The following is a 10,000-nucleotide window of genomic DNA, read 5'->3' as shown; positions in this document are numbered from 1 at the left end:
GGCCAGTGCCTTATCCATTAGGCCACTGGGGCAGGACACAAAAAAAAAGTATTGGGCAGCTTGAGAGTTAGTGACCTGTGGCAAGAATACTCCTCCACATTGAGGCATCCCAGTGAACGAGGCATTTATTCGGGTTTAAAAGATATGTCTCCATACATGCAAACAACAAATCACACTTAATAGAGGGTGGTTTCCCTACTTCACTCTCTGAGTTATGGGCCAGGTGAACCAATGTTTTATCCCAGGTAATTTTAAAATGATCAGCAAAAGAGCAAAAACCAATTTTGTAAGCAGAGTGGCGCAGCGGAAGCGTGCTGGGCCCATAACCCAGAGGTCGATGGACCGAAACCATCCTCTGCTAAAACAGTTTCATTTACACATATAGTTCCAACTTGCAAGACCTTTTGCTAAATAGGCAAAATAAATGAAATGTCCATGGTTTGAACATGTACTCTCAGCTCCTGTTTCATAGATGGGATTAGGTAAAGAAGCTATGATAGCAGAGGATGGTTTTGATCCATCGACCTCTGGGTTATGGGCCCAGCACGCTTCCGCTGCGCCACTCTGCTCCAAATCATCCCACATGGATTTCGAACCCACAATCCCTGGCTTAGGAGGCCAGTGCCTTATCCATTATGCCACTGGGGCAGGACACAAAAAAAGTATTGCGCAGCTTGAGAGTTAGTGACCTGTGGCAAGAATACTCCTCCACATAGAGGCATCCCAGTGAACGAGGCATTTATTCGGAGTTAAATGATTTGTCTCCATGCATGCAAACAACAAATCACACTTAATAGAGGGTGGTTTCCCTTCTTCACTCTCTGAGTTATGGGCCAGGTGAACCAATGTTTTATCCCAGGTAATTTTAAAATGATCAGCAAAAGAGCAAAAAACGATTTTGTAAGCAGAGTGGCGCAGCGGAAGCGTGCTGGGCCCATAACCCAGAGGTCGATGGACAGAAACCATCCTCTGCTAAAACAGTTTCATTTACACTTATAGTTCCAACTTGCAAGACCTTTTGCTAAATGGGCAAAATAAATGAAATGTCTATGGTTTGAACATGTACTCTCAGCTCCTGTTTCATAGATGGGATTAGGTAAAGAAGCTATAATGGCAGAGGATGGTTTCGATCCATCGACCTCTGGGTTATGGGCCCAGCACGCTTCCGCTGCGCCACTCTGCTCCAAACCACCCCAGATGGGACTCGAACCCACAATCCCTGGCTTAGGAGGCCAGTGCCTTATCCATTAGGCCACTGGGGCAGGACACAATAAAAAAAGTATTGGGCAGCTTGAGAATTAGTGACCTGTGGCAAGAATACTCCTCCACATTGAGGCATCCCAGTGAACGAGGCATTTATTCGGGTTTAAAAGATTTGTCTCCATACATGCAAAAAACAAATCACACTTAATAGAGGGTGGTTTCCCTACTTCACTCTCTGAGTTATGGGCCAGGTGAACCAATGTTTTATTCCAGGTAATTTTAAAATGATCAGCAAAAGAGCAAAAACCGATTTTGTAAGCAGAGTGGCGCAGCAGAATGTAAGAATCAGCTCTTTGGTTTAAATCATGTTTAAACTTTGGGGATTCGAATCAAAGATTCGAACATGATTCACATAGAATTATTTAAAGCTTACACTTAACTTAAGTATTTGTCCAGCAAATAGAACAGTTAGTGTAAAGCAATTCTGTATTATATTATTACGTGGCCAACAATAACAATATAAAAACAGTATCTAATTATTTATTAAGCAAGGTAGCAGTATCTGAAGCTGAGGCATTAACTTATAAAGCACACAACACACCAACGCGGATCTTAAAAACGAAACAAAAGTTTATTGCTACTCTATAACACAAAGTACTAATCTACGTAAAACAAACAAACGCACATACATACACACACGCACAAGCAGTTTGAGGAGAGTTTTGACTGAGTGGATTTAACTTCTAGCCTTTGCTAAGTTCTTAGCATTGCAACCTGAGAGAAACCATAAAAGAAGAGAATTTCGCTATTCTTTACTACTTAAACATAATTCACACCAGAGTCAGCAATGGATAGAAACCTTGTTTGTGCTACTTGCGTTCTGATGTAATTTGGTTTCCTCGACTGGTCCAAAGGGAAATCCCGGCGAAGCTGATTGGTCAGCGTAGCAACTTCAGTGACGTGATGGAATTCCCTTGTCGGTGAAGAGGGGTTTCCTTAGTCGGTTGCTAGGGATACGGATGTTGGACAAGGCGGCGTTAGAAGTCCTTCCTGGGTTCCTGTAGTTAGGATGAGTTTCAGAGTTTGGATGTGTTGACCCGATGGCTTGTTGTTGAAGCGGTTGCACAAGCAGATCGGGGGTCGAGCCGGCAGCAAGTGAAGGTCGCGGTCTGCTCCGTGATGTAACGAGGCTTCCGGCGAGGCGATGTAACGGCCACAGCACGAGAAGAGCGACGTCCGGGCAGCGACGGCGGTGACGACTGGCAAAGATGACCGGCAAAAGACGACGATGAAATTCCTTTGTTCAAAGTTTTATAGGCTTTGGTAGAGGCTGGGTCTACACAATGCTTGTCCAATCAGATAAGGTGCGGGGTGGAGTCACACCCCAATTCTGCCCTCTAGGAGGCCGGGTTGACACCTGGTGTGGGTGCTGCTTTGATAGCATAGTGGTTAAAATAAAGTCTTATAACGTCAACACTTTTCATAGTATGGTTTCTTCATATAAACCAATGCATTTAAAATGTTCCTAGCTTTCAATCGATACCAAACAAAGTATTTCACAAACATTCTGTAGATTTCATTTGTCACTGAGGGCTATTACTCAAGAACTATCTATAACAGTTTTGTTAAACACATGGAACATGTACACACAAAAACCTACAGAAACATAAAGTAAACATACATTACTCAAATAAACTGTTTTACTTAAATGTCCATTAAACTTTGGAAGCGTTTCTGATCGCTTCTGTGTCTGCCTGAGAATGTGTATTCCTTGCAGACGCCAAAGGACAAGCGAACCAAAAGGTACTTCTCAAAAACCGGTTTGGTGGGTTTTTGATTGTAGAGCCTCTTATTGTTTTAGGGTGTAAAGTTAATTAACACGCAACTGTGATGTTGACTGGCTAGGTATCCTGTGGATTTGCCTTTTGCTGGGTGCCTGTGGATTGCTTTGAAAATGAAATCAATCTCAGACTCGTAGGCACCAACCAATCTTTTAAGGATAACATGGTCTGTGGCTTGTTCGGTTCTGGAACGATCCGTTGACTCACTACATCCCCCATTTGGATGGTGATGTTCCTGGCATGAACATCGGCAGACACTGGAACAAGAGACATAGGTAGAGAGAGAACAGACACACAAGACACAAACCACATTTCCATTCCATAGACTGAGTTCTGGTGCAGGTTTTAGCTTAAATTGTTCGTGTTAGGAACACAAGGTGTAGTGTAACATTGCCTGAAATAATTCAAATTTAGTTATTTAGCTAGTTTACTTCATTGCAAGTATGGAGTGGCGCTAGCTTCAACTTAAATGAGCAATAATTCTGCAGCAATTGATACTAATTTGGGAGAAGGAGTCAATCCTACTTTTAGGCCCTATGCATGAATTTGCAGGAGTTCCCTGTAGAGGGGACTGGAACTGCAAATCAGTTAGGGGGAGAGAGAGAAAGAAGGAAATCAAGAGGCACAGGGATGCAAAAAACAAGGTAGGTTAAAAACCAGCAATAACAGTGTTGCATATGTGGAGTGGCTCCTCTCTTACTAGAGGTTGTTCTAGCAGTGCTGTAGAGGAGAAAGTATTAGTGTTGTGTTTAACTAGGTGTTCCCTAGAATGTCAAAGGTTATGTTAGTATGTAGAGGGTAGAACAGTTGATCTGTGTCAAGTTGTGGTCCTCCCCCATTTGTTTTTCAATGATGATGGAGCAGTCAAATGTTCATCCAGTAACGGAGGTAGCGGAGTTTGGCATGGGTCAGGAAGGGTTTCAGGACTGAACTGAGGTTTGTCGGAGGAGTGGCAGACGACCCGAACGGCACTTTTGGGAGCCTGAGGGCTTTCACCTGCAAGTGTTTGTTGGTTCAGGTGGTTGTTGCTTCTCCGCTCGGCGACTAGTCAGGCTGAATCTGCTTTTTCCTTTTCCCGTTTCCTGTCCTCCTCTATGCATTTGAGAAACTCTTTCATCATCAATTTCACCAGTTCTTGAGGGTTAAATCCCGGTGGGGCATTTTCCTCTTGCTGGGATTGAGTCTGAGCGTTGTCAGGGTGGAAGTTTTTGGAGTACCTTCGTTGACTCCTTGGACTTGATGATCCAGGGTTTTGATGTCTTCCCTTAGATGGTGACCAGCTTTTGTTTGACCCCCATTGGTTTCTTTCCTGGTGGTGTTCAGGTGAGCGTCGTTGTCCACGCGGTCCATCCCAGTGACTGTTCCTCTGTTTGAATCTCGTGTCAGCATAGGAGTTCCGTTGTCTATTGGACGGAGACGCATTCCACGCTGGGGATAGTGGTCTCACGCTGTTTGGGCGTCGGGCACCCTCTAGTGCCAGTTCTGGATGGGTGTTAAAGTCAAAAACTGTGGCAGTTTTAGTGTTCTTTTCTAACACCATCTTTTGTTTGTCGTGGGCTTTCTGTGTCAAATCTCGCAATTGTTGGATGCTCATTGTTCGTGGGCATGCGAGTACTCCGAGATGTTGGCTTACTGCAGGATGGAGGTTTCTCAGGAAGAGAATCTTAAAGTTCAGGTCTTCTTCCATATTCGGTTCGTTGCGAGTTCCGAAAAGGCTTGCCTGAGTCGGTTGTAGTAAGCATGTGGGGACTCATTGCGAGCTTGTTTTGTCTCCAGAGCACCTAAAAGTCCTTGATCTGATTCAGGGTTTGCAAACTCTCTGATGAGGGCTTCTTGGAGCAAGCGATAATCATTCTTTACCCGAGCCGGTTGTCGGTCCAGGAAGCTGCGCACCTCAGTGCTGGATGTGGCTCGAAGCAAATACAGTCTTTCTTTATTAGAGACATTAGGTCTCATTTCCAGATGGAAATCAATGTCTTGCAAATATGCGTGGACCTCCAAACCACCTGACACACTTGGAGTAAACTTGCCAATGTTTCTGGCCAGCTTGTCAAGGTCTTTGAGGTCCAGACTGTATGACGATCTGTGACTGGCTATCACAGGCTCTCGTCGCTGTGGGGTAAGGTAAGGCTCTTCAGAAGGTGTTGGCGAAGATCTTCGGCATGGTTTCTCACCTCTTTCAATAGGTGAGAGCTCAGGGACAGGGGATCCCGTCCTGCTTGGCAGGGGCGAGGCTGGTGCACATCTTGTCTTTGGAGGTTCATAGCGCAGTGCGTAGGCATGCCTGAGTTCACTGGCGGATTCCTCTTTGATGTCATCCACTTCCTGCATTAGTCTGTCGATCTCATGTCTTGCTTCGCTCAGGTGAGTTTCAAGGGCTTTGATTCTGGCCTTTTTGTCTCTTAAGTCCACCTTCGCTTCTTTCAGTAGTTGTTCAGCGTAATCTAGCTTGTTAGCGACGTCAGCGTGGTCTGCTCTGGCTTGTTCTCTTTCTTCTGTGATGGCTGTTAGAGCTTCTTGTAGTTTGTCGATCTCCTCTTTGGTACCTTCATCTATCTCATTTGGTTGATTCAGACGTTCCTGAGCCTCTAGCTCTAGCTGCTCGGTGCGGGCTTGCAGGCGTGTCAGCTTGTGTTGGAGTTGGGAGGCGTGTCTGTCACTCAATTTGAGGGTGGCTATGAGTGTGTGACTCAAAGTACCAGTGATTTTGGCCAGCTCCTTGTGGTTGAAGCTTTGACTTGGGTCTTGCTTCATGATGCTGTCTATGTTCTCATCCAATTGGTTTTGCGTCAGGGGCTGCAGTGTTTCGGCAGCTTTAGGGAGGAAACTGCCTGTTACAACGCTCAGCCATTTTTCCAGGTCCTTCCAGTGGCCAACAGGATCTTTGGAGTGAGCCATGTTTTGCGGCGAGGGGAGGACTTAGGATTTAACTGACACAGACCTTGAAGAGAGATAGAGAGGAGAAAGAAAAAAAACAAGGTAGAACAATGCAAACAGAAAAGGAGAAATGTTAATGTGCAATGTTAAGTGTATACTAATGTTGAGTTAAGTGTGGTTCTCTGGAACTGTGGCCCTCTGATGGGTATGCGTGTCTAACTGGTAGTCTCTGTGGAAAGAGTCAGTAGCACAGACACAGTGAGAGAACAGTGAAAGCAAAAGTGATAAGGAGACTAAGGAGTAGGGTGAAAATCTGTAGTTTCCACTTTCCTAGAGAGAGGGTTCCTTTAGCTTTTGTTAAATATAAAATAAGATTTCTAAATATCAGGACTGAAGTTGCTATTAACTTTCTTCTGAAGTGACAGAAAGTAGGACAACAATAACAGTATTGGCTTCTGAATAGGATTGACTCCGTACACCAAATAAATTGTTTCTGGATGCGTGTTTAGAATTGGATCTAACGACGCCTATCCTCTTGTTGACCTGATGAGTGAGAAAGGAGGGGTGAGATCAGACAATTTCAACAATTAAAAGTGTTCAAGTGTCCCAAACATCTATTAAATGTTTCTGAAATTCTCTGCTTTTTGACTCTCACAAGCACAATCCTTAAACCAGCATCAATAGTGTAGTTAAAAGAAGATAACTAGTAGAAAGAGATAACAAAGGAGTTAGTTTTCTCTTAGCATTAGGTGTCTTTAAGGATGTCAAAGCGGTGGCGCTGTCGAGTTGACACTACAAGAAGTGTTGGTTTTATTGTGTTATATAGTAAATGCTTAGCCTACGTAGTAGAAAAATCTGAATTTTCCTTTTGTAGTTTGGCTAATTGGAGGGCTACTGCTCTAAGACTAGGCTCAATGATGGCTTAGGTTGGTACCGTTACAGCTCACTGGGCTGGACTGTCCAATTGCATCAATGAAGCAGCAGGGGGAGCACTGTCTGTTAGCAGGCTTAAAATAAACTAAATTTAATAGACTAAATTCAATTTTGAACTTAGCTTTAAATCTGAAACGTGGTAATAAATTTTATAAGTTATCTTTAAAATTGTTAAGAACACTTATGACTAAATTTTATTATAATTGTTACTAAAATGATAGAGCCATGCATAAATGAACCATTAATGAAATTAAAATTTCATAACAATGAAGTTGGTTAAAGTAACATTTAATGCAGTTTATCATTAAATTAAACAATTATAATTTATTTAATCAGTGTGTCTTATCTGTATAAATCAACAATTATAGGAAATGGGTGTTCCTAGATGTTGATGAATGGAAAAAGTATTTATAATTGAATAAGTCAGAGAGCATTAATTTATAGTCATGAAAACAAAACTATAATTCATCACTAATAAAACCAACAGCTTATGTGAGTTCAAACTGATCAAATTCAACAGGCCAAGTACAGCAAGAAAAAAAATAATAATAATAAAATGATGGTGATTAAACTCAGCAGTTAGATCGTGCACACTTTTATTAACTTTGCATTTGTCAACTTTTCCAAGGTGAGTAAAGAGAAACAACTTAGATGCAAGAGTTATTTCAAACATCAGCCATTCAATGCATTAAAGACCACTAAATGCTACGTGCTATCTATTAGCCTTCGCTGCTACTGGAAATGCATAGACTTCAATGCAAACGCGTTAGCGTTAGTTTAGCTTAGCTTCACGCTATGCTCTTTGTTTACAATTCAAGCTGGCGCTGGCGGACTGCACATGCGCGCTTGAATGTAATTCCGGCAAGTCTCTCTGTACTTCCGGACCAAGGTTGCTGCTATGGCAACGACCACAAAGTGGAATAATAGCAAATTTCACAGTATCACTTGAGATGGCGGCGCATCTCACACTGTTCAAGCAAAAAGCACTAGTTAGATTTTAAATCTTATCAGTACTGAACCATCTCAACTCATGAAAGTGAGATAAATTAATCAACAGGATTTCTGAGATTAATACAAATCGTGACAGAGATATGGGGGATCTCAGCACTCTGTGTTAAGTCTGTGTAGACTGCAAACACATCCGTGGAATCAAACCACAATTTCAATTGATCAATTTCAAAACTTCTCCTATAAACTACGCTAGGCAGCTCTCTCTTAGCTCCGCGTTTTAAATCATTTACTAAGTATTAGCAAATTACAGGGCAACAAGAATTTAGTTAGCTATGCTAAATCAGTTACCAGGAGAAAACACAGCTGAGTTTCCATCCGGGAATCGCGGCGTACGAAATCATACTGTGAAGGCCTTATATAACGTGATGAGATAAGCACAAAGGAATACGCTTTGTCTTTCTCTACATGCGCTTTAGAGCGGCTTACAGTGTGTCTCGGCGGACAACTTAAATGAAGTTTTACTTTCTTAACAACACTAAATGCAGTCAAGCAATAAAACAAATGGTACCACAATGAAATTGTGCAGTAGCAAACTTTTGTTCCCTCTAATCTATTCTTTCCGGACAAAAATAGAAAAGATTAACAACGTGATTTCTGGGTTTTGTGCTTTAAAAGTTAGATCTGCTTGCCTGAATTATTCTCCACCACTATGTAAGAATCAGCTCTTTGGTTTAAATCATGTTTAAACTTTGGGGATTCGAATCAAAGATTCGAACATGATTCACATAGAATTATTTAAAGCTTACACTTAACTTAAGTATTTGTCCAGCAAATAGAACAGTTAGTGTAAAGCAATTCTGTATTATATTATTACGTGGCCAACAATAACAATATAAAAACAGTATCTAATTATTTATTAAGCAAGGTAGCAGTATCTGAAGCTGAGGCATTAACTTATAAAGCACACAACACACCAACACGGATCTTAAAAACGAAACAAAAGTTTATTGCTACTCTATAACACAAAGTACTAATCTACGTAAAACAAACAAACGCACATACATACACACACGCACAAGCAGTTTGAGGAGAGTTTTGACTGAGTGGATTTAACTTCTAGCCTTTGCTAAGTTCTTAGCATTGCAACCTGAGAGAAACCATAAAAGAAGAGAATTTCGCTATTCTTTACTACTTAAACATAATTCACACCAGAGTCAGCAATGGATAGAAACCTTGTTTGTGCTACTTGCGTTCTGATGTAATTTGGTTTCCTCGACTGGTCCAAAGGGAAATCCCGGCGAAGCTGATTGGTCAGCGTAGCAACTTCAGTGACGTGATGGAATTCCCTTGTCGGTGAAGAGGGGTTTCCTTAGTCGGTTGCTAGGGATACGGATGTTGGACAAGGCGGCGTTAGAAGTCCTTCCTGGGTTCCTGTAGTTAGGATGAGTTTCAGAGTTTGGATGTGTTGACCCGATGGCTTGTTGTTGAAGCGGTTGCACAAGCAGATCGGGGGTCGAGCCGGCAGCAAGTGAAGGTCGCGGTCTGCTCCGTGATGTAACGAGGCTTCCGGCGAGGCGATGTAACGGCCACAGCACGAGAAGAGCGACGTCCGGGCAGCGACGGCGGTGACGACTGGCAAAGATGACCGGCAAAAGACGACGATGAAATTCCTTTGTTCAAAGTTTTATAGGCTTTGGTAGAGGCTGGGTCTACACAATGCTTGTCCAATCAGATAAGGTGCGGGGTGGAGTCACACCCCAATTCTGCCCTCTAGGAGGCCGGGTTGACACCTGGTGTGGGTGCTGCTTTGATAGCATAGTGGTTAAAATAAAGTCTTATAACGTCAACACTTTTCATAGTATGGTTTCTTCATATAAACCAATGCATTTAAAATGTTCCTAGCTTTCAATCGATACCAAACAAAGTATTTCACAAACATTCTGTAGATTTCATTTGTCACTGAGGGCTATTACTCAAGAACTATCTATAACAGTTTTGTTAAACACATGGAACATGTACACACAAAAACCTACAGAAACATAAAGTAAACATACATTACTCAAATAAACTGTTTTACTTAAATGTCCATTAAACTTTGGAAGCGTTTCTGATCGCTTCTGTGTCTGCCTGAGAATGTGTATTCCTTGCAGACGCCAAAGGACAAGCGAACCAAAAGGTACTTCTCAAAAACCGGT

The 10,000-nt window shown here is 42.3% G+C and overlaps 1 long non-coding RNA gene and 2 other non-coding genes across 3 annotated transcripts in view; all 3 read right to left on the bottom strand.

The window, feature by feature from the left end:
• trnar-ccu (transfer RNA arginine (anticodon CCU)) overlaps positions 1-32 on the bottom strand; it is a 73-nt gene extending 41 nt beyond the window's left edge. Inside the window, exon 1 of the tRNA in view lies at positions 1-32. This exon is cut by the window's left edge and continues 41 nt beyond it. This is a non-coding gene — a tRNA (tRNA-Arg).
• A 1,157-nt stretch (positions 33-1,189) lies between these two features.
• trnar-ccu (transfer RNA arginine (anticodon CCU)) lies at positions 1,190-1,262 on the bottom strand. Its single transcript has one exon. It is a non-coding gene; the product is annotated as a tRNA-Arg (tRNA).
• Positions 1,263-2,813: 1,551 nt separating this feature from the next.
• Positions 2,814-10,000, bottom strand: part of LOC141380320 (uncharacterized) — a 371,569-nt gene continuing 364,382 nt past the window's right edge. The window contains exon 2 of the long non-coding RNA XR_015521956.1: positions 2,814-3,250. This is a non-coding gene — a long non-coding RNA (uncharacterized LOC141380320). The remainder of the gene's footprint in view (positions 3,251-10,000) is intronic.

Source organism: Danio rerio, chromosome 22, assembly GCF_052040795.2.
Source record: "Danio rerio strain M-AB ecotype USA chromosome 22, GRCz13ab, whole genome shotgun sequence".
Lineage (NCBI taxonomy): Eukaryota > Metazoa > Chordata > Actinopteri > Cypriniformes > Danionidae > Danio > Danio rerio.
This window is presented reverse-complemented; position numbering and strand designations above follow the sequence as displayed.